Genomic DNA, 23,090 nt, shown 5'->3' with positions numbered 1-23,090 from the left:
GGCAGGGAGGCCTGCAATAATCTGTAATCACAAAAAGGAGCTGGAGGCTGAATTTGGAGGGATGCTGAGGAAGTGAGAAATTCAAATCACAGCCATTTAGACGGTGAAGGCGAGGTTTCTATTTCAAAATAAATCTGAGTTGGGGGACAGAGATTATCATAGGACAATCAACTTCCCTCTAAAGGGGTGCTCAGTTCAAATGAGGATCTAACCACATGGAAATTTTGGATAAATATGCTGAGGTCAGAGGAGCCGGGAGAATTAGCCTAGTCACTCACCGAAAGGGTGGGTATGGGAAACATTGTGAGGGGTGTGTGGCATTTCCTTTTTGGGCCTCTAAAGAGAGGACTCCAGCCCACCCCACATCCTGTCCCTACTACCCCTTTTCCTCCAGCCTAAAGGTGGGCATCATCCCCACCCAGCCTTCCCCAGAGGTTGGTTGAGGTGAGAAGTCCAACAGTCAGCTAGAGGTGTCCATCCCCCACCCCTTGCCAGCCCCTAAAGTCACCAGCTCTCTGGCCTCTCCCAGCCACAGAAACCAGAGAGGGCACAAAACACAAGGAGGTCCTCCTGTCCAATGGCAGTGGTGGCAGAGGGTTAGACAAGAGAGCCAGGGAGGACACATGCAGTCTTTATCTCTTGCTCTCTCTCCTCTGCCTCGTCTTCCAAATCTCTCTCTCTTGTGTGTTTGTTTTGTGTCTAAGGGGTTCACAGAACAAGAAGGGAGGGTGAATTCAGGGGGTCAGAAGGCTGGTCACTATGGCTGTGTCGAGCTTCCCTAAATGCCGACACCTCCACCTCCAGGCAGGTGAGGACAAATGAGGAAGTGTACGAGGGGTTAACAAAGACTAAGGGGTTGCTGAGGACTTGAACTTCACTGTGTGTAAAGATTGAAGCTATCAAGTTTTGAGGGTGCATCTTGGCTGCTCTGGAAGGGCAGAGATGGTGGGATGGGGGATGGGAGGGAGGCAGCAGCCAACTGAATCCATCTTCTTCAGTGGATGCCGCCCCCATAAATCTCTTACTTTCATCAGTGGGCCTGGCCGGGGCCCCTCTTTGTGGGGGAGCCTGCAGCCCGGTTTGTGAGCCCCCAGCACAAACTCCAGACGCTCCTTCTCCTTTGGAGCTTGTGGTCTCAGACTCCAGCTCTGCCTTTTCTTCCTCCATCTGATCTGTCTCTGCCTGGAGTCAGCAGTCGGCTCCCTCTGATGGTTCCTACACTTTGTGTCTGTCTGGGGAAGCTTCATTCCTTCTCCTCCTCCTGAGTAAGGGTCTCCTCTCAGGGTCTCCTAGGCAGGACTTGGCTGGGCTGCAGGCCCAGGTCCACTGGTGTGTTTCAAAGAGAGCAGAGGGTTGTAAGATGTGGCTGATATTGGAATAGAAATAAGGCCATCTAGATTTTGGACAGAAGAGGATAATCCACACTGAGGTGTTCCTCTCAGTGTGAGAAGCACTGAGAACAGGCCTGCCTCATGGTTAATCAAATGATTGGCTTCTGGGAAGGCCAGAGGCGACCTCCTGGAATATGCACAGGACAAGAAGTGGCAGACTTGAAGGCTTCCATTCTGGGGAAGAAGTAGGCTCTTTGCAAAGTGAAGATGTCCCTTAGAGGCTGGTGGGGTGAGGAAAGAAAGAAGCAGCTGAAAAGAATAAGGCCCTGTTTGACTAAAATGCTATCAAAGAACAAGACAGTGCCAGATAAAAGCAAGCCAATGACAACAACAAAACAAGAGCAACAAAAGTAGACCTGTGTTAAAGAAACTTCACAACTCGGGGCTGGCCCCGTGGCCGAGTGGTTAAGTTCGCGCGCTCCGCTGCAGGCGGCCCAGTGTTTCGTTAGTTCGAATCCTGGGCGCGGACATGGCACTGCTCATCAAACCACGCTGAGGCAGCGTCCCACATGCCACAACTAGAAGAACCCACAACGAAGAATACACAACTATGTACCGGGGGGGGGCTTTGGGGAGAAAAAGGAAAAAATAAAATCTTTAAAAAAAAAAAAAAAGAAACTTCACAACTCTACTTCAGCACAGCAGGGATAGCATGTCCCTTTGAAGTGAGAAGCCAGTGGAGCCAACCCCCCGTCCCGTCCCTCAAGTGTGGTCTGCTATTGCTGGAGCAAAACTAATTCAAGACAGAATCCTGATCGTAAAGAAAATGCAACCCGACATTCAGAGAACTTACTGAGTGAAGAAAAGTATCACCTGCTGTTGCTGGACAAGGAAACTTCAAGATATGGAATCCTTATCATGAAAAAGGAACCCAATATTCGCAAACATTACTACATGTAGAAAAGGTACTCAAGAAATATTTATTGAATGAATTCTTCAATTTTTATATCAATTCAGAAGTGTTTTGAAAATGCATGGATAAATTTAAAAATGCTGACTGTTTCACTCAAGGCTCTATTGAACTGAAAGGTCCACAGACATGCCCTCTCAGACCACACTTTCTGAAATAGCTCTCCCCGTCGCTCTTTTCATAGCAACTATCACTATCTGAGGTTTTAATATAATTTTTATTAGTTTATTTTCTGTCTCTTCCAGTAGAATAATAGCACCATGTGTCAGCAAATTCATTTGTTTTAGTTTCTCTCTCATGCCTAGAGTGGTGCTGGCCACACAGAAGGCACTCCATAAACATTTGTTGAATGAATAAAAGACTGAATGAATCCATTAAATATTTTTTAAGGGATTTCTGTATAAAAGGAAAATGAAATGATGGAGTTTTCAGCAAATTAAATAATATATTTGAGATGGGGTTAATGCCTCTGCTTTTTTCAGTTGACTTGTAAATGTACCATGAAGTTTTCTTTCATACTATAATTGTAACAGGAGAAAAATATTTCTAAATGAGTCAGCTAGTACATTTGGGAAAACATTTGGTGCAAGATGTACCAGGAGAGAGCCATGGGATTAGGCCAATAGACCATTCATTTTACTGTTGGAAATTTTAATAAAACAGGAAGATTGTTGATGTTGCTTCCTATTAGGAAGAATTATCAGAGCAACATACGCTGAGAGGACAAACAAGAATTAGGAGTGTAAATAAAGTCTAGTTGATCTGAGTGGTTGAAATAATTCTATTAACTAGGAAAAGGAAAACAGTGCTCTGGTCTGAGCATTCACTGTACTTTTAACATTGATGCTGAACCTGGCACTTCACAGTATGGGACATGAACCGAGAATGGTTTATCTTCATTTTCTCTCTTGATTAGGGCCAATTGAATGTTATCCCTACGTGTGTCTGGCATATGAATGTGTAAAATAATAAGGTGTTAGTGACTTCTGGACATCAGATTTGGGGTCCTGTGATGCACACATCCCAGGTCTTGTCCAAAATGTTGGAATCGGAATCAAGAGGCTGCATCCTTTGGAAGGTAAAGAGAGACTTTGATGTCCTCTTTACATTAAGCTCCATACGAAGCTAGCAGATATTGAAAAGTATTCCCACACTACTGCAAAGGTGTAAGTCACAGGCCCTCCATCAGACTCTCAGCACGTATGTAATAGGAATTCATGAGTGTCGAAAGTGAGGCAGTCATAGAAATTACATGAAAATTAGGCTATTGTATAGTCAAAAAGTATGTATGGTAAAAATTATGATTAAATTCAGGGCATTTTGGGTCTGGAATCATCCTTTCATTATTCAGGATAAAAATAAAATAAAAGCCGGAGAAGTGAATTTATTTTTTCTGAAGCCCAGGGATTATTCATTAGCAGAATAAAGGCATAAATTGAGGCCTCTTGAATCTTAATTCTCTGATACTTTCAAATATGTGACACTTAGACTACAGAAAATTATCTAGAATCTGGTTAAATAAAGCCCTCAAGGTTTTTTTTTTTTTAAATGTAAAACTTCGATGTAAAAAAAAAATACAAAACAAAGAAACATTAAAATATAAGATACAAAAGTAAAAGGCAATACTTAAGATAATAATAAAAAGGCACACTTTAGGGACTGGCCCTGTGCCTGAGTGGTTAAGTTTGCTCATTCCATTTCAGCAGCCCAGGGTTTCACCGGTTTGGATCCTGGGCATGGACCTAGCACTGCTCATCAAGCCATGCTGAAGTGACATCCCACATAGCAGAGCCAGAAAGGCCTACAACTATGTACTGGGGGGCTTTGGGGAGAAGAAGGGAAAAAAAAAAAGATTGGCAACAGATGTTAGCTCAGGTGACGATCTCTAAAAAAAAAAAAAAATAGCAAACTTTAACAATAAGACTCCAAGGCAAGGATATAGTCGACACTACCCTTCCATTTTTTTTCCACCACCATGTTATGGGGATCACTAAGGCAGACAAACAGGAGATAAAATATGACATACACTTGTTCTTCTTCATAGCCCTGAATATTTGCTTTGTGTTTAATGTATATCTTTTAGCCGGGAGAGGCTGCCAAACCATTTACTGACTCTCTGGTCAGGCAACTGTGCTGAGTTCTGTAGACACAGTCCTTTCCAAGTTATCTACCTCTATCTGTCTGTCTTTCTTAACCATACATCTCTGCACATTTTTTGAAGATTTTATTTGTTGTAATATTTACAATGGGAGACGATAAAAATATGAACATAGAATTCTTTAGTTTATAAAATTTTATTTACTATCAAATTACACGCTATAAGGACTACTGTTCTTATGGTCATCTTACTCATGAAGAATCTGAGGCTTGTAAATTGTGATTCGACACAAATGACAAACCTACTGGATGACAAAGCACAGGACAGGGCTGTCTGACTCGGGAGCCATTGGTCTTCCTACTGTATTGCTTGCAGCATCTATTCACAGGCATTGTCGTTGTTTCAAAAATCCTATCATCTGTTTCAATGGAATTATCACTTAAAAATGCTCATTAAAAAGTGGCAATATAATAAACTTTTCAATTATTGAGGATGAATAATGAGAACTAAGTGGGAAAGGCTAAAACGATATAGAGTTTAGATATATATGATTTATTCTTTAATAAACTTCTAACGAAGAAGGTTTTATTTGAATAAGACTTCCAAGATTTCCCTAAATGTTGTTAAGCATCCTCAAAGATTTCATCAGTACGTCAAACTCTTCAGAGGAATCTTGCCGCTTGTCCTCGAGCTCTTTTAGGTGGTGAAATATTTGGAGGTGTGTTGACAAAATTAAAATTCCCATTTACTATTCTCAGTACATTATATTTGAAAGAAATTACTTAAAAATGTTGTCAGTGGAAGACAGCTGAAAATCAAGAAAGCACAATTAGCCTCTTGGATTTAGGTACTCTGAAGATTATTTCTTTTAAGAAGTATTTTATTCATCTTCAGCAAATAGTATTTGCTTTGTATACTGGTTAGTTTTAAATATTTTTTTATTTAAGGAGGAACAATGATGTATTAAATACTTTAAAATGATAAAAATCCATATATAGTACAAAGCTAAACATTATACATTTTCTATACAGAGAAATTTAGGATAAATCTATCATTTTTGAAGGAACAAAGTATTAATTGCATAGGGGTGTGTGTGTGTGTGTGTGTGTGGTGGACATTCATTAAATCCCAGGAAGGTTGAACCAGAAGTGACGTTAGAGTCTATCCTGTTTACCTAGACCAATTTAAGGGTTAATGAATGGGAACCAGGGGAGCCAACGTCAATGATTTAAGATCCTCCACTTTGTTAGTAGCAGATACAGATCTTCTCATTCAGTTCTCTTCTCTCATTACTCTGCCTGCTCTTTCGTCTTATTTATATTAATTTGCACTCATTTTGAACTAATATGCTTGTCAGGCTTCTGTTGTCCTTCTATCCTTGATCTTGTAGGGGTTATTATATGGGCACACCTGCCTTGACCAAGGGCAGGAAATTTCATTTAGTTGTAGCGTGGATTCATGGTGACTCTCAACGACTACCCACAAATGCTGGAGCATGCTCAAAAAGCTGGGCATTCAATTTAAACAAGTTGTCTAAATAGGGCCTGTGCCCCACACTTTCTAATCTGTAAGGTTTTCTTTTCCACCCTGATGTAAGTCAAGCCCTGTTGAACCTGGTTCACTGTGAGTAGGACTATCTGTGTAATTGCCTCCTGGGTGTAAGTACTTAGGATAATGATGACACACAAGATGACTGGACTCTTCCATTTTCTCAGACATGGAAATAGGTTGCGATTCCACCTGCAAAGTTTCTGTGCATGCCTCTATTCTTCCCCAGCATTTCTGTCTTTCTAACTTTTTTGCAGACATGCATTATTCCCGTAGAGACTTTTCTTGCTTTTTTTACAAACTTCTCTAAATGTTTCACTTTTGCAAACTTTTGTACCAAAACTCTAAATGTTTTGATGATTTAACATCAAAAATAAAGAATAATAAAAATAAAATAATAAAAAGGAAATCCTGCCATTGGCAACAACATGGTTGGACCTCAACAGCATTATGCTAAGTGAAATAAGTCATACAGAGAAAGAGAAATGCCATACAATCTCACTTACATGTGCAGTCTTAAAAAAAAAAATCGAACTCATTGATAGAACAGATCAGTGGTTGCCAGAGGCAGGAGGTGTGGGGTGAGCAAAATGGGTGATGGTAGTCAAAAGGTACAAACTTCCAGTTATAAAAGAAATAAGTTGTAGGGTGACTATAGCTAATAATGGTGTCTGTAGTAATGATACTGTACTGTATATTTGAAAGTTGCTAATTGAAAGTTGCTAATAGAGTATATCTTAAAAGTTCTTATCACAAGAAAAAATATTTGTAACTGTATAGTGATGGACGTTAACCAGACTTATTGTGGTGATCATTTCACAATACATACATATATTGAATCATTGTTGTACACCTGAAATTAACATAATGCCATATGTCAATTATATATCAATAAAAATATTAAATATAGGTCAATGCTATTATAAATCCTTCAAATATACTTCTGGCTGCATAAAATTATGCAAAGGAGGGTAAAGTATTATAGTGCTATGGAATTTTTAAGAGAGATTTCTAAACACATAAATCAGAGAAAAAAATAATTACAAAAGACCTAGGAACACAGTTAACAAAAGAGGCACAAAATTTGTGCTTGAAAACTAAAAACTATTGCTGAGACAAATTAAAGATTCAATGCCATTCCTATCAAATTCCAGCTGGCCTTTTTTTGGAGGCACAAATTGACAAGCTGCTCCTAAAATTTATATGAAAATTCAAAGGACCTAAAATAACCAAAATGATTTTGAAAATGAAGAAAGAAATTAGAAGAGCTGCCCTACCTGATTATAAAACTTTATAAAGCTAGAATAATTAAGAGTGTGGTGCCAGCATAACAATAGGCATATAAATCAGTGGAACACAATTGCAAGTCCAGAAATAGGTCTTAAGATTCATGCTCAGTTGATTTACAAAACCAAGGTAGCAAGGCAATTCAATGGGAGAAAGGATGGTATTTTCAAGAAGTGGTGATAAGACTATTGTATATCCACTTGCAAAATCTGAATTTGGACCCTTATCTCACAAGATAAAAAAAAAAATGAGAATGAATCATATACAAGACCTAAATGTTAGAGCCAACCCTACAAAACTTTTAGAGGAAGGCCTATAAGAGAATCTTTGTTATCTTGGTTTAGACAAAAGTTCTTAAATATCGCACCAAAAGCTTGATCCCTAAAAGTGAAAATTGATAAACTTGACTGAACACTGCTAAGAGAATGAAAAGATAAATCATAGACAGGAAGAAAATATTGCTAAGCTTTTATTTTATGAAGACTATGTCTAGAATATATTTGAAAAGTCAATATTAAGAAAACACACAACATAATTTAAGAAAGGGGGAAGAGATTCTAATAGATATTTCCCCAAAGAAGACATATGAATGGATAATAAGCAAATGGAAAGGTGCTCAACATTATTATTATTTAAGGAAATGCAAATTGAAACCACAATGTGATACCACTAGGTACCTACAAGAATGGGTATAATCAAAAAGACATTACCAACTATTGGCAAAGATGTGGAGAGACTAGAGCCTTCTTACAATGCTGGTGGGAAAATAGAATAGTGCAACACTTTGGGAGACAATTTGACAGTTTCTTTAAAAGTTAGCTATATGCTAATCAGATGACCAAGCAATTCCAAAACTGGGTATATGGCCAAGCACAATGACACATTGTACAGGAATGCTCATAAGGGCATTTTTTGTATAGCCACCACCGGAAACAGTCTAAAAGTTTATCAACTGGTGAATGGATAAACAAAACATATAAATCTGTGCAGTATATATAGCTAGACGGTCTTCTTAGACTAAATAAAAATCTAAAGATAGACATATTTAGAAAGTTTCATCTTGTTGAATGAAACCTTCAACCACTCTCTACATTCTTATCTCAACTCTTAAAAGGAAGGAAAGTGAAGGGGAAACTATAGGAGAAGAGATTTTATTCAACTAATTATTTTTACCTGGTACATTTTGGGTTCAGTAAAAGTCAATATCTGATCAGTTGTGTGTGTGTGTAAATATCAGATATATATATGTGTAAATATAGATATATATAGTCTAGTATAACAAGAATAAATATTCAACGTGGCAATTTTGAAGAACTATCATGAAAAATACTATATCAGTGCTTACTAGCTTTTACTCACCCGGTTAAAAGTACGTCTAATATTCACTTTAGAGATGCTTAACTGATATGTTTAAAATTGATTATGAGTTAATCAGAAGACTCAATCAGTATCTAATGTCATCCTACCTATCTCTCTAGTTATATTAGAAATTTTTGTACATTTGGTGATTAGTAGAGCAAAATAATGCATTTCAACTTAATGATCAGTTGACACCTACTGACTCATGGAGCATCCACGTTTTTTCTGAACTTTAGCCTTGCCCTGGATTTCCTCACAGCAGTGTATTCACTCCAGAACTTAGATTATGTACATTTCTTTCTTGATAATGTTGCTACGGATTTAACTTCTCTCTCGTTAATTTCAATGTCTACATTTTAAAACGACATAAGTAAATGTCATTTTAAGCTCTTGATGCTGTGATTTATTTAGGCTTATTTTCTTTTGTCATGAAGAGTGGAAACTGAGATGTCCTCAAATGTACAAACCATGATCAAACACTATTGACTGTGTGTGTGCATAATTGAGCTCTCTAATGATTAACTTTGAGAGTTGCTGGGATATTGAGACTTTCGTAATTATCAGGTATATTAAAATAAACTACGATATAGAGGACCAGTAACAAGAAAAATAACTTTTTTTTCCCCTGCTTTATCTCCCCAAACCCGCCCTGTACACAGTTGTATATCTTAGTTGCAGGTCCTTCTAGTTGCAAAAAATAACTTTCTAAAATGAAAGGAACAAAACAAGATGTATTTGTAATGTTCATATCCTCTGTACGTACATTGCCTGTTTACATATATCACTTGTTCACCTCTTTTTTTGAATATGTAGTATACATATATCACTTGTTCACCTCTTTTTTTGAATATATAGTATGAATACTCTGATAATGTTAAACATAAAATGTACAAACAACACATGCTTGGTTTAGATTTCGCTGAGTTTTCTTCTAATCACAAGGAATATTAACGTAATTAAGACTTAGCCCTTTCCTTTTTGCCTAAATTCTAATAGCAGAGGCTAAGAGACAATCTCAGTGATCTGGTGTATGCTATGGTAGAGGCAATGTATGCAGTTGACAACTGCCACTGCAACAGCTAGCATTGATTAGCACCTGTGGAAACTCATTGGAAGTCACATTGATGATTTGGCGGATATATGCAGTCAATTGTCAAAGTCTGGGATAAATCTGTTCTCATTTTTCAAGTTTGATTTTCAAGTTTTCTAACAACATGAGAGGCAGTTTCCATGATTCCATTATCATGTCTATAATTGATCCTTTTATTCTTCCATGCAGGCAATGTTAGCATTCTGAAACATAAAATGTGCAGTAAACTCAATTTTCCTGGAGTGCCTACCAGCCCTCCCCTTAACTGAGTGCTCTGTAAGATGAAAAAGGCAACTGGAGGAGAGGTGAGCCTTGAAATGCCCTGGAAAGAGATCAACAAAGATCGAAATTTTGGAGATCAAAAATTGAATGCAATATGAATCCAAATTAGTATGTCTATTTCCAAATAAAGTTTTCCCAACTTCCAAAAATTGAGTAATTGAGATTATTTTGGAACTTCTGAGATTTAATTTTAGCCCTACAACTAAAGTTAAAAGAAAAAAATTGGAAAGGATGACCGTGTCATCAGGCCACCCTGAGGTATTATTACTCGCAAGGCTTACATAAGGAAACATGTCTATTGAACACCTTTGTTCATATATATTGAACGTCACTATGCTAGACGATGGGGATATAAAGCCAAATAGGATGTAGAATTTGTCCTCAAGGATGGAACACTATATTTAATTTTTTTTCTTTTTTCTCAGCGTATAGCAATAAATGTAGTAATTTTCCTTTTTGGAATTAGTAACCGTAGAATTCATTTGAATATTCAGTGGTGATGTAAGTTTCAAATTTTAGCTTTATAAGTACTTTCTAGTGACTGATATAATAGATTTCAGAGGCCCATTAACTCTACCTTGTGTCCACATAAGTAATCACACACTCTGTTGTATGAATGGATTACATTTTTCATAACGACCTGAAAATATAAAACCTTTCTTTCTCTCCCTGTTAGTTATTCTCTTCTGGCACATAAATGGAAGAGATGTAATGAAATACCAGGAGTTTTATCTATTTGAACTCAAGTAATATCTCCCAAGGTGACATTCCCTGGCTAAAAAGGCAGTCTTCTTGATTTTGTGTTTTAAAACACATTATTTAGATGTAGATTTACAGAGTGCTTTTCTTGCAGGAATTTGAAAATGCTTAACAAAGTTAATCATTTCTCTTTACAAATATAGTCAGGCTTCTGAAATTCTCTGATTAGCTGTTTTTTCTTGGCCAGTTGCCTGTGCATGTCTCTAGAAAACTTGCATCATCTTGACAAGGTAGCTGCTATCTAGTTGTGACTGTACTGTTTGATTCTGGGTCTCTCTCATGCCGCTCTCCCAGAATCCTGGGAAATGGCAGACAAAGGTCATTGCAGGGTTGCAATGAACATAAATTTGACTCATCCACTGCTAGGCTTGTGAATGGGAAGAGAAAGGAGTCGGTGCGCATGGTGAACAATTGGAGTGCTGTAAAATGAAGCTGGTCAGGAGATATTGACTGGCCTAAAGAAAGTCTGCTTATACATGAGGTGATTCCATATGAGAGCAGGAACCTTTCACATCACGAGTTAGGAGTGGCCATTTCAGATTAAATTTCAGAGAAATGGAGGATTGCCTGTAGAGTGCATTTTGAATACATATCCCAAAAGAAAGATGAAATTAAATGCAATAGAGGTGTATTCACGAATGCAAAATTCATTATTTAACCAATTTTTATTGATTAGCTCCTCTGTGCCTTTTATGTCGAGGATAAAAAAGTGAATAAAATAAGTGTGTCCTTATATCTTGTCATCTTAAAAGCCCCAAATGCTCTCAAACAGAGTAGTATTTTTTCTTTGTTTTTTTTCTTTTTCAGTAAAACTTAAAACCTAGTGACTAAAAGGGAACTTCTTGGAGTAGTTGAGATGTTCCATATCTGATTGTAATGGTGGTTACATGTCTACCTATGTTTGTCAAAACTTATTGATCTATACTGTTAAAATGGGTGAATTTTATTATATATAATTTATACCTAAAGAAAGCTGATTTTAAAAATAGTGGCCCGTCTTTCTCTGACAGACAATTCTGTGTATTATGTATTTCAACTGGAAGTATTATAATAAAGAAATTTCCAATTTTTATTTACACACTAAGAAATTATGTCTCCTTTGCTCTGATGCTCTGATTGTGGAATAATTATTGATTATAGTCGTTTCCAATCTTCTTCTCTCCCTTTCTCCCTTCTTCCCTCTCTTCTTCTTTCTCTCTTTCAACCACATAAGCAATAGGCATTCTTGAATGCCCTTTCTTATAGGCCTCTCTGACCCCATGGTAATTTGAAATTTCTTTTATTCAATTACATCTTTCAGAAATTGTACATTTTGAGAATTTAACACCTTGCTTTACTTTACTGATTTTCCACTAAAGAATTTAGACTTTACCCATAGGCTCCTCAAACTCAACATGTTCAAAGTTGAACTCACTATTGTTCCTAACTAACTCTACTGTTTTCCAAACTGTGCTGAAGGATACCATCACCTGCCAATCATGAAGAATTCCTCCATGACTCCCTTTTTCTAATCCCTTACATCCAAGTGGCATCCAATTTCAATCAGTTCTACCTCCTTATGACTAGTTCTTGGACTACTTCCCTTGCAGTCATCCTTTTTCTTTCACCTTAATTCAGACTCCACTCATCTTTTGCCTAGATTACTGCTTCTTCTAGGTATTCTCCTTAGAGTCTTGCCTTCCTCTAATCCATGCACCTTGGGGCAGGAACATGATCATTATAACATCAAAATGGTTATTTTAGTTCCTAGCTTAATCTTCTAATGACTTCTTATTGCCTATTAGATTAGAATCCAAATCCCTCGGTATGACACACAAGGTCTTTCATGATATGGAGTCTGTCCATATCATCAACAATTACAGAACTTGACAGTATTTAATAGTTTGGTCCCTGTTATAGACTGAATGTTTGTGTTTCTCACAAATTAATGTGTTGAAACCCTAACCCTCAATGTGATGGTATTGGGAGGTGGGAACTTTGGGAGCTAATTATGTCATGAAGGTGGAGCCCTCATGAATTGCATTAGTGCACTTATAAAAAGAGGCTGGACAGCTTGCTTTCCTTATCTCTGCTTTTCTCCTTGTGAAGATAGAATGAGAAGACAGTCCTCTGCAAACCAGGAAGTGGGCTTTCACTACACACCAGTTCTGATGGCACCTTGATCTTTGACTTCCTAGCCTCCAGAACTGAGAGAAATAAATGTTTCTGGTTTAAGCCACTCCATCCATGGTAATTTGTTATAACAGTTTTAATTTACTGAGACAGTCCCTGAACCATGGTAAGTTGTCTAACTCCTTTGCATTTTTATTTAAGCTGTTTCCTCTACCTTAAATGGCCTTGCCCAAGCAGGCGGAATAGCCACTCAGCTCCAATGTCAATCACATTTGGAAATTATTCATATTCCTCTGAGGGAGAATTGAACACTCCTTCCTTATGCCAACACAGCATCTTGTTTCTATATCTACTTTTCTTTGTAAATTCTTTGAGGACCGCATCCATGACTGATTCATCTCAGAGGTTCTTATACCTAGCTTGGCATCTGACACATGGTAAATACCAAATCTTGGCAAGGCACTGATAGCTATTTATTTTTTATGTGATTTCTTTAAGCTGAAAGAATTATGATGCTGTAAGTGTTGAGTATCAGGTTTTTAAGATCAATGAAACCCAAAAGAGATACTTGAATAATTGGTTTCTGAGGTTTGTAGAAAGGAAGGAACTTGGATAAAGGATCATAATACTGTCAGCAGCCATCTCTTTAAATATATAGGAGTAATATATACACAAATATTTATCCATGTCTAGTGCTGTCACAAAACTGCTAATACTTCACCTTAAATATACAGGGAAAATGTAATTTATGTTTTCTTTAACTTATTTGATCTTCCTTATGAGCCACCACCTGCTGAGTAGTGGAAAAACATACTTTTTGTTGGCTCATTTGTGTCTAATCTATTGTATTAACCTCTAATACACTAGATTCAGCTCTCCCTTTGGAAATGCTGACTCCCTTGGTTAAAAATGCTCAATCTCTCAGCTCATCCCTCTCTCCTGATTCTCACCATAAAGTGGCATCTGGGGAAGGGTTGGTTGAGATAAGATCCATGCATTATCATGCATTCTGGCATCTCTGGACTCAACCATTTTTATCCTGTATCCCTGTGGTTGCTGCTCTCTTTCTTGATCTTAATGGCTGAATTCCAAAACTGGTGGAGCCCAGACTGAGATCTCTCATCTGCACTAAATAGAGACTGGTGGTACTCTCTTGTCTATTCTGGCTTCCCTTCTCTCTCTTAGCTCATGATGGTTCTATAGACGTTCTGAATCATGACTTCAGCCTCCAACAGATCTTCACTCTTCAAGCTCTGAGCCACTTTGCCTATCCAATTCTGCTCATCATTTCTCTCAAATGATTCAGATTATATAATGTGTCTCTCCCCATTAGCAAGAGTTATATTATCAGAACAGGACCAGTCATAATGTTTTTCGGGCCAGAACAAGAATATAAATGGAGATACTTTTTCACATTAAATATTTAATTCATAAATCAAGTTGGCATATCATTAAATAAAATACATTCTACCCTCCTATCTTGACAACGGTATCTCCCTAGTGATCTGGAAAGTCAAGTTTGAATTGAGAATTATCTGACTCCTTAGAGTTCTGCACTAAAACTCAGTTGCATGAGAGAACCAGCACTTGGCATCTGTCCCTGTGTCCAACCCCCTTACTTAGGGTCTTGAGGAGCCTCAAGGAAACATGTATGGATACTCCAGCCTACATATTGAAAATGTTTACACGCTCCCACAAACATTTATCCCTTGCTGCTCATTAGGCCCAGAGATGATCATACAGGTCGCTTGACCCGTCCTAAGGAGGAATGACCCCAAAAATGAACTCTCACAGGCTCTGGAAGTGGGCTCAGGTAGAAATCAGGAGGTGTGGACTCCTGGTGACTATATCATCAAAAGATAACTATGACAGCCCCTAAGCCTCATGGAATCTTTGCCCCATGAGTAAGAGTGCAGCTAGAGCAAGGATAGAGAGTCCTGTAAAGTTCACGGGTCAAAGTGTCCTTCATCAAAGTGCAGAAGCTTTTTCTATAATCTCGAGTGGAAAAGCTATGAGCTCCTACCCACCGTTGCCCTTGGGTAACTCTGCATGGTCTTCTCTTTAACTATCCCATGCTCTAGTTCTAGCTCTCCTTTTATATTCCTAAACAGGACAAACCACCAACACAATCTGCCTGGGAACAATCACTTTTGGACCCCATCTTAGAGGAGAAAAGATGCAATGAAACAACAAGATAAAGATAAAAGTAATAGGTGATGTTTAATGTTTGCAGCTCATTTTCCGTATTAATGGGATAAGTATTGTACTTGACTCTTTCCAGGTTGCAGTAACATGCACTCATAAATTCAGCAGTTGATTCCTCTAGCTCTGCAAATAATGCTGTTGATTATTTCTTTAAAGAATATGGCTATCTTCTTATGCAAAGTGAACTTTGAACCAAAAGTATATAATAAAATATGACTAAAAATGAGAACAGATCACAAAGGTAGTAGATGTGCTATATTTTAAAAGATCTAGTATATTTTTTCACAGTGAGGGGGCAAAAACTACTGAAATAAATTGCACTGTGTCAAAATATTTAGTACAAAACATAAGGGTTAATGGCAATAATAGAATATCCTTGCCTAGCTATGGGAAATTCTGTTTTAAGATTTGAGGAAACACCAGATGTATTGAAATAGAAAGTGTAAAATAATAAGCAGAACATTTTGGTCATTTGGCTGATATGTCCATAGGTTTTAAATTTGTCATGAGTAAACACTGGCTTCCCAGATTATTTTCTTTTATATTAATTTGCCTTTTTAAAGACTTGATACAAAATTCCATTATAGCTAACTATGGTTAACAGAATTTTTAAAGAATTCAGTTTTACTAACTATTTAAGCAACCGCTAACTTAAAAGTGTGCTTTGGATCAATATCACCAAAATGTTTGCCCGTGAATCCCTGATTGAGTTATTTTCTGCTTCTAAAAAAATAATAGACCTACGCTTTACAAACTAATGTGGGAATGTCAATCCATACAAATCTTTTCACTCTTGCCTCCCATCAGGGACCTTTCAGATTCTTTAAAATGTATTTTGAGATATCTAAGATGAGGATTATAATGCAGTGGTTTCTGAGCTTTTAAAATCATGAAACCCATCATTTGGAACACCAAGTAGCATTTTACAGAGCTAGCATTTTTCAGAACACAGAGAAATGCTTTAATGGAAACATTTTCTACAAAAAAGAAAATTTTTAGGAATATTAATGTTCTCCAAATTATACTGAAAACTTACTGTTATTTGATGTATCAATAATAAAGCAATGTAAGTTATTTCAGTTTTCGAAGATTATTGCCAAAATTTGTTTCCTGTAAAAGCATCCTATATAAAGTTAATGTAGTTCATGTGTAGTGCTAGTAATTTTTATAACGAAATTAACATTTGAGATGATGGATTAATATAAATCATATTACATTTGTGAAAAATAGAAAAGGCTACAGAGTAAAACCTTAGTTTTCTAAAATTTGGCTTTCTGACTATGTAACTACTAATCTATATACAAGGTTGAAACACTATGATGTGGCACTAACGCATAGATGCTCTTGTCAGAAATCTAGTTCAACGTTGAGTTCTTCACTTATTATCAGTATGACTAAAAGCAGGTTACTGCATCTCTCTGGATTTGTTTACTTTCAGATAAAATGGTGGTAATATTATCTTCCTAAAAATGTTGTGACATTAAAGAGATGACCTATATATGGAAAGTACCTTGCCCATGGTGTGAACATTGATTACAGTTTACTGCTCTTCTCCATCCATTTTCTTAACTTTCAAATATTATCCTGACAAAGTACCTAGCTTTGCTACAATATGTTAGTTTCCTCAGGAACTTGGAAAGCCTTGGGAAAATTTAGGGTAGCGATAGTGATGAAAAGCAGAAGTACAAATAGCATTGGTGGCCGTTAAGAGAAAGTATAAATACATGTGCACTCATGCACACATGCACATATGCCCTCAAAACACAAACCTACTCACAAATGAAATCAGTCATTAAAAATATAAGGCAAGAGACGATAATGCTCACTATGCTTGTGGGATTGATTGAAATGGATTGCTATTTAATATGGCACACTTAAGGACACAAGACGTTTTTAATGAAATTTTAAAAATTATTATTAGAAGAATGACATGAAGTGCTTACTGCTGACTTCTGTAGCAAGCTTCATTATATAGAACAATCTGTACATAGGAAGGACCTTGAGAAACAGAAATTATAATCCTTAGGTGATCAGGAGAGGTTGCAAACACACTGAGATAACAGAACCAGGACCCTATTAGAATATTGTCTTCCAGTTTTGCTAAAAGTAGGTTAGAAGAATTTGGAGGAATAAAGAGAATCAAGAAAATAATGTAAAGAAAAATGAAATATAAAGTTGCGATTCTTAAACTTATTTAGAAGAGGGTAAGAAAAGACTAAATCAATTTTCAAATTGAAAGTGTTCTAAAATGTTTTCAAAGGCAATTTAATCTAGTGACATATTGTTAATTGAATTTTAGATGACAATGTATAAAGTGACTTAGATCAGGAAACCACATGACAGCTTTGCTGGTTGTCATTTGTACTTTGTGATTTTAGCTTGTAGTCAATTTCAGAAGTCTGGTATTTAGAAGAGGTGGCCACTCTACTATTACAATTAAAACATTTTCAACTGTAATTTGAATTCCATTCAAAGAATTATCATCCTTTCAAAAGTTCTATAATCATGGATTAAAATTACTTTTGAAATGTTGGCTTCTCTAAGTTTTGTTTAAGAGTAGTATCCTGAAAATTTGGATATCAGTAAGATCTGTACATTTAATTGCACTTATTTGCATTAGATGAATTCAATTTTAAAATGAAACCTAACAAATCTCTTTTTAAGGGGAAGAAAATAAATACTCACTAAATAGATCCATTGCAACTTAATATGTCTTTTTAGTTTGAAATTTTCAAAATATTAATTTTGTTGGAGTTACAACAAACAAAGAAAGTTCTTGTCTATACAAGTCATCTGTTCTAAAGCAGGAATTTTGAATCTGGGTATCTAACTAAAGATGAAAAGAGAAGATTTGCCTGTTAGTATTTTTAAATATTGTGAATATTGGCTATTTGACCTTAAAACTTTATGGAAGACTCTATTTTGGGGCAGACGTGTTGGTAAATCTGTTTCTGTTGCCAAAAACGTAAGAGGACAAACCAACCTTCAGCATGGTGGACCTCATTTATCATCCTGTCACTGCCCCATCTTTTTCCAGTTTTGTCTTGGACCGGGATTTCATAGCACAGAGAGAAACCTGGGCATCAAACATAGCATATGAACGAGTCTATGGCCCAAATGTTGGAAGGCATAAAGATGCCTTTCTCACTGGGCACTGGTTGAGAGGGGTGAAGCCCATTATTTCTAATTGCAGTTCAGACTAGGAGAAGAAACTGTGTCCAGATGAGAAGCAATTTGAATGTTTATGTGGATTAGGATTTTAATAGCTTCTGTCACATTCCATCATTGTTTGCCTGAGCATTTCCCAATCTGCTTTCCTAACACCAAGGATATTTCTGCATCATTCTTTTCTCTTTATTGCTCGCTGTTTTCAAAATTCAGTTTTCTATGCTCTTCTCTCCAAAAGAGTCTGGGTTAGATTTGCAATGTAATAAATGGTCAGTAAAGATATAGGCCCCTAGGAGCTTAGATCCTGAAATAGAGATGATTTAGTGTAATACATACTTCCTTTTACATTTTTCTTTCCTTTTTAGTTCTCACTCATCTGAAGATGCATCTCAGTCTTAGCTAGAATTTTATTCTTTTCAAAATTAATGTTGATTGTATCATTACTTTTAAACTTAAAGGACAAAAAATTAAAAAAACAAACATAAAGATATAAATGGAGGGAAGATCACAGCGTTAAGCTGTGAATGATTGATAAATATGATCTGTTAATGAGACTATACAGGGCAACACTGCTGCCATGAGAGAAAGAGCATGGCTCACACAAGAGAAAAGGTGCTAGACTTCTTCAGTGGCACATTCAACACTGAGTAGGCTGTGACAAAGAGATGGGACATGGACAAACTTTGAGAAGTATGCTAATAACATACTACCAAGAAATATTTAAGGTGCTTATTGTGATATCATCCACTGAGAACGTGCACTGCAGTACCGTCACAGCATGTTAGCATAGTCCTGCTGTTTGTATCTGGCTGTTTAAAACATTGACAACAAAGCAGTGAATATTACTAGGGGAGACGACAACAAAATGACTGTAATCAAAGTTAAAAGTTATTTCAGATATTATTGCTTGTTTCTTATTGTTATAGGTTCTCCTATCACAAATTTAGTATATACTATACATAATATGCATGCATATATCTGTCTATTTCACTTTTTATAATCTTATATTAAGATATTTAAAGTTTAATATACCATATTCTCTCCAGAAGAGTCATCTTCCTTATTATTTTATTATCTTAATGACATACCATTGTAACTACTGTTAAAGTAATTAAACAAGGAGACCATTAGACTGGCGCAGCTCTAATGCCTTGGCAGCCTGCTAAGTAAAGTGAAACCTAAACCGGAGTCAAGGCACTAGAGTGCAATAAAACAAAACTTAAGAACAACTAATCACAAACAGCCAACAGGGCTTTCCCAAACAGCACAAGTGCTTAAACTATAGCCAATCAAGTAGTTTCTTTGTTTTGTTTCTGTGTCTTCTGTATAAAAGCCTTTCCCCAAGCTTCTGACAGCAGAGAGCTCCTAACCACTTTTGGTTTGGTGCTGTCCACTTGGAATCAGTTTGTTCAAATGAACTCTTAAAATATTTAATGTGCCTCTGTTTTCTTTTAACACTGCCTATATCTCTAAGACAGAAGCAAGCTTTTCAGAGAGCTCCCAGCCTTTTCTCTTTCACCTGGGAGATAGGTCTCTCTAATTCTATTTTGTCTTGATAAGTTGTAAACAACTTATGAGTGTTAGTCTCTATCCATTATCATATTAGAATCTGAGCATTAATATTTATTTTGGTGGGCATGCCCAATTTACAAAATCCAAAATTTATTTTCATAACCTAGCTTACAGTGGGTGTATTAAATGAGTACCTGTTTTGGAGGCTTGTTGGCTTAACAGGCTCAATAAGTAGAAAAAGCAGAACCAGCTAGCTATGAAAGCATCCTGCCTTGAGAGTTAGCAAAGTGGAGAAGGAGAAAATATGCCTTACCTCTCATAAATTCTTTTAATATTTTAGTAATCTCCTACATGATATCACTTATTTCCATTTCAGATCTTTTCTTTGTATATTTCCTTTCACTTGCCTAGGACAGTATGATTAATTTTGTAGAGAGCATTCATAATTCCATAAATTCCTTAGAATAGTATAGGGCAGTGCAGCTATGGGCTTTTGACTCCTCTCCAGTCTCTCTTCCAACCACTGCTTCAAAGAAGTTTTCAGTCTTACATCTTCAAAACCACTTTCAGTTCCTGAAACGGGCCATGGTTCATTCAAGTTTTGATGACTTTATTCGTATTTTCCCTATTTTTGGAATACTCTTCCCCTCCTTTTACACTTGGACAGTTTTGTGGCATTCTTTTAAGGTTTAGTGAAACCACGAATGTTCTTTTCGTTTTTGAATTCTTCATTGAATTTACTTCTCCTGGTCTGAGATGGGTACCCTTTCTATGTGTTTACTTAATGCTCTGTGCTTACTTATTTAATAATAGTAGCTTTTTACATGTTTTAATTCTTTTACTCATCCAAATAACCCTATTCAGTAAACAACCATAATCATCATCAGCCTTTTTTTATATATAAGGAAACTGAAGCAAAGAGAATGAAGTAACTTGCCTAAGGTGTCACAGCTAGTAAGTGATAGAATGAGTTTTGAAGAGAAGAGGTCTAGCATCAGAGTCCATACCAGTGCTGTTCAATAGAAATCTAAAGTGACGTACAAATGCAATGTAATTTCTAAATTTTCTAAAGGATAGATTAAAAAAATAAAAAGGGACAGACTAAATTAATTCTGTTATATATATATCCCAAATAGCATTTCAACATATAATAATCAGTATTTAAAAATAAGATACTTTATATTTTTTAATATCAAGTTTTCAAAACTCCGTACATATTTTACACTTACAACATATGTCAGTTCTGGTTGGTGTTTTAAAGTACACATGGCCAATTGCTACCTTCAGTTGATAACATAAGTCTTTACTCTTAATCACAGTACTCCTCTTTGTACTGAAATAGTTTATTTGCTTATGTCCCCCATTGAACTCTGAGCTTCTTCGCTGAGCAAAGATGTGTTATTCATATGCTTTTATCCCCAGCTCATAGACTGGTTAGTGCCTGGTATATAGTATCAATTTAATAAACGTTGATTGAATTTTATCGCTGTAGTATTGCAATTGCTTCAGAGTTTAGGGATTTATGAATACAACTTTTTTGTCATTGTTGAGTTGAAATTTTAAGAGATTCAAAATACTTGACCAAATTTCTAAAGAGTATATATTTGCCACTCTTGAGCAGGTCATGGGGGAAGATCGAGAAGACATCCAGGAAGATGGTTGTGGCTCTCAGGGATCACAATGCACGGTCAAGTTTCCACTTTATGAATGTCTGTAAATGCTGAGTTTCACTAAAACCATATATTAATAATAATAAATAACAGCATGGTCTAAAAGTGTTCTGAAAAATTTATTATTGTAGAGTACTATGTTTTGTTACATTCGTTTAGTGAAAAAAGGGGTCATAATTAGCATTGCAACATCACATTTGACAAAATCACGAGTGGAATCATGCCTCGTCCATAGTAGATGCCTAATAAATATTTTCTGATTTGATTTATTTGAGCCAGGGGTAGTAACTCCAACTCCTACAGGTGTTTTTTATTTATTTGAAATCCTATCCAACTTGCCATTAGTTTGGACAAGCTAGGACATTTCCTCAAAATTAACTCCATTTCAGTCAAATTGTTCCATCTGTTTTCCCTAAATGAAAGGAACTTCCCTTGACACCAGTCAAAGAGTGAGGGCTCCTTGACTCAGAACCAGATGCAAGCTTAATACCAGCCTTCCGTTTCAGCCCAATTACATTCTTGGCAGCCTATGAGGCTCATGGGGTAAACTTTTTATAACAATTATCAATATCAGCCAATTTTTCAGAATGGGCAAGAATAAACTTCAATGGCTCCAGGATGGGTTTTCTGTCTTCCAAAGGTTCTCTCTGGCTGACTGCCATGGAGAATATGTAGAAGCATAAAGAGTGCGGTTTTATGTAACACTCTAGAAATCGGCTAACTTTATGTTTACTTAGATTGTAAAGATTTTATCAACCTAAATTAACTATTTCATGTTGTTTTAGAGTACTGTTTTTTTGTGAAATCTGGAAAATGATAATTTTCATGTAGCATTTTATATACATGACTGCAGCTGTGTATGTGTGTGAACATTATCTAGCAATGCTTAGAGGATGGCTTATCACTGACTCCCTCATGAAACTATTGTGGAAGAAAGACAGAAAGCATCTTACTGATAGGCTATAGGCTCAATGAGAAGCTGGAATTTTTGGATTCCCAGTGGACTGGTGTGTACGTATTGGGAATAAAGTTTCTGTTAGAAGTAGAATTAGAATTCAAGGTGCTGTGAAATGATATTAATTCCTTGGACACAAGAATGGCTAAATTCTGTCATTGTCCAGCATTCTCTACACCTTGAGACCTCAAGTAGATCTTTATACAAGAGAAATACCAATTATAAGCAAATACTACTCTATTATTCACTGTATGTCCATAAACACAAAAGTGAAATTTTTTCTTAAATTGCAATAAGATGCCTAGCTTGTTCTCAAGGTTTAAGCGAAACCTTTTTTTCTTTCAAAAATCTAAATCTTAGCACCAGACTGCTCTAAAAACTAAAACAAAGACTTAACGTGAGAAGGGGGGGGGTTGAGAAGTCATAAGGGTCCTCTTGCCTCTCAGCCAGGCTCTAATGGGTTCAACCCATGGAGGCAGGAATTAGAAAAGACTCTAGAGACTACATGGACTTGGGATTCTTAAAAATTCAGCCACAGAGATTCTGGAGGCATAAGAAATAGCAATACTCCACTCATGACCTTTGAACACAATGACCCCTTACATTGGTAATTGTTTAATTTGGTTTATACAAATATGGTTATTAAAAATGGAGTGTCCTCAAGGAACTAACACAACTCTTTACATAAACACAAACTATATTTGACAGTATGTCCCAAGAATAGTGCACCATCATTTTTGTTAG

At 36.5% G+C, this 23,090-nt stretch overlaps 1 protein-coding gene and 1 pseudogene across 4 annotated transcripts in view; one reads left to right on the top strand and one right to left on the bottom strand.

Moving 5' to 3' along the window:
• DPP10 (dipeptidyl peptidase like 10) overlaps positions 1–23,090 on the top strand; it is a 1,232,656-nt gene that overhangs the window by 889,577 nt on the left and 319,989 nt on the right. The gene's annotated exons all lie outside the window — the stretch shown is intronic.
• The window catches only part of LOC103558786 (protein FosB-like), a 30,568-nt pseudogene continuing 8,186 nt past the window's right edge, over positions 709–23,090 (bottom strand).

This window comes from Equus przewalskii, chromosome 17, assembly GCF_037783145.1.
Source record: "Equus przewalskii isolate Varuska chromosome 17, EquPr2, whole genome shotgun sequence".
Taxonomy (NCBI): Eukaryota; Metazoa; Chordata; class Mammalia; order Perissodactyla; family Equidae; genus Equus; species Equus przewalskii.
This window is presented reverse-complemented; position numbering and strand designations above follow the sequence as displayed.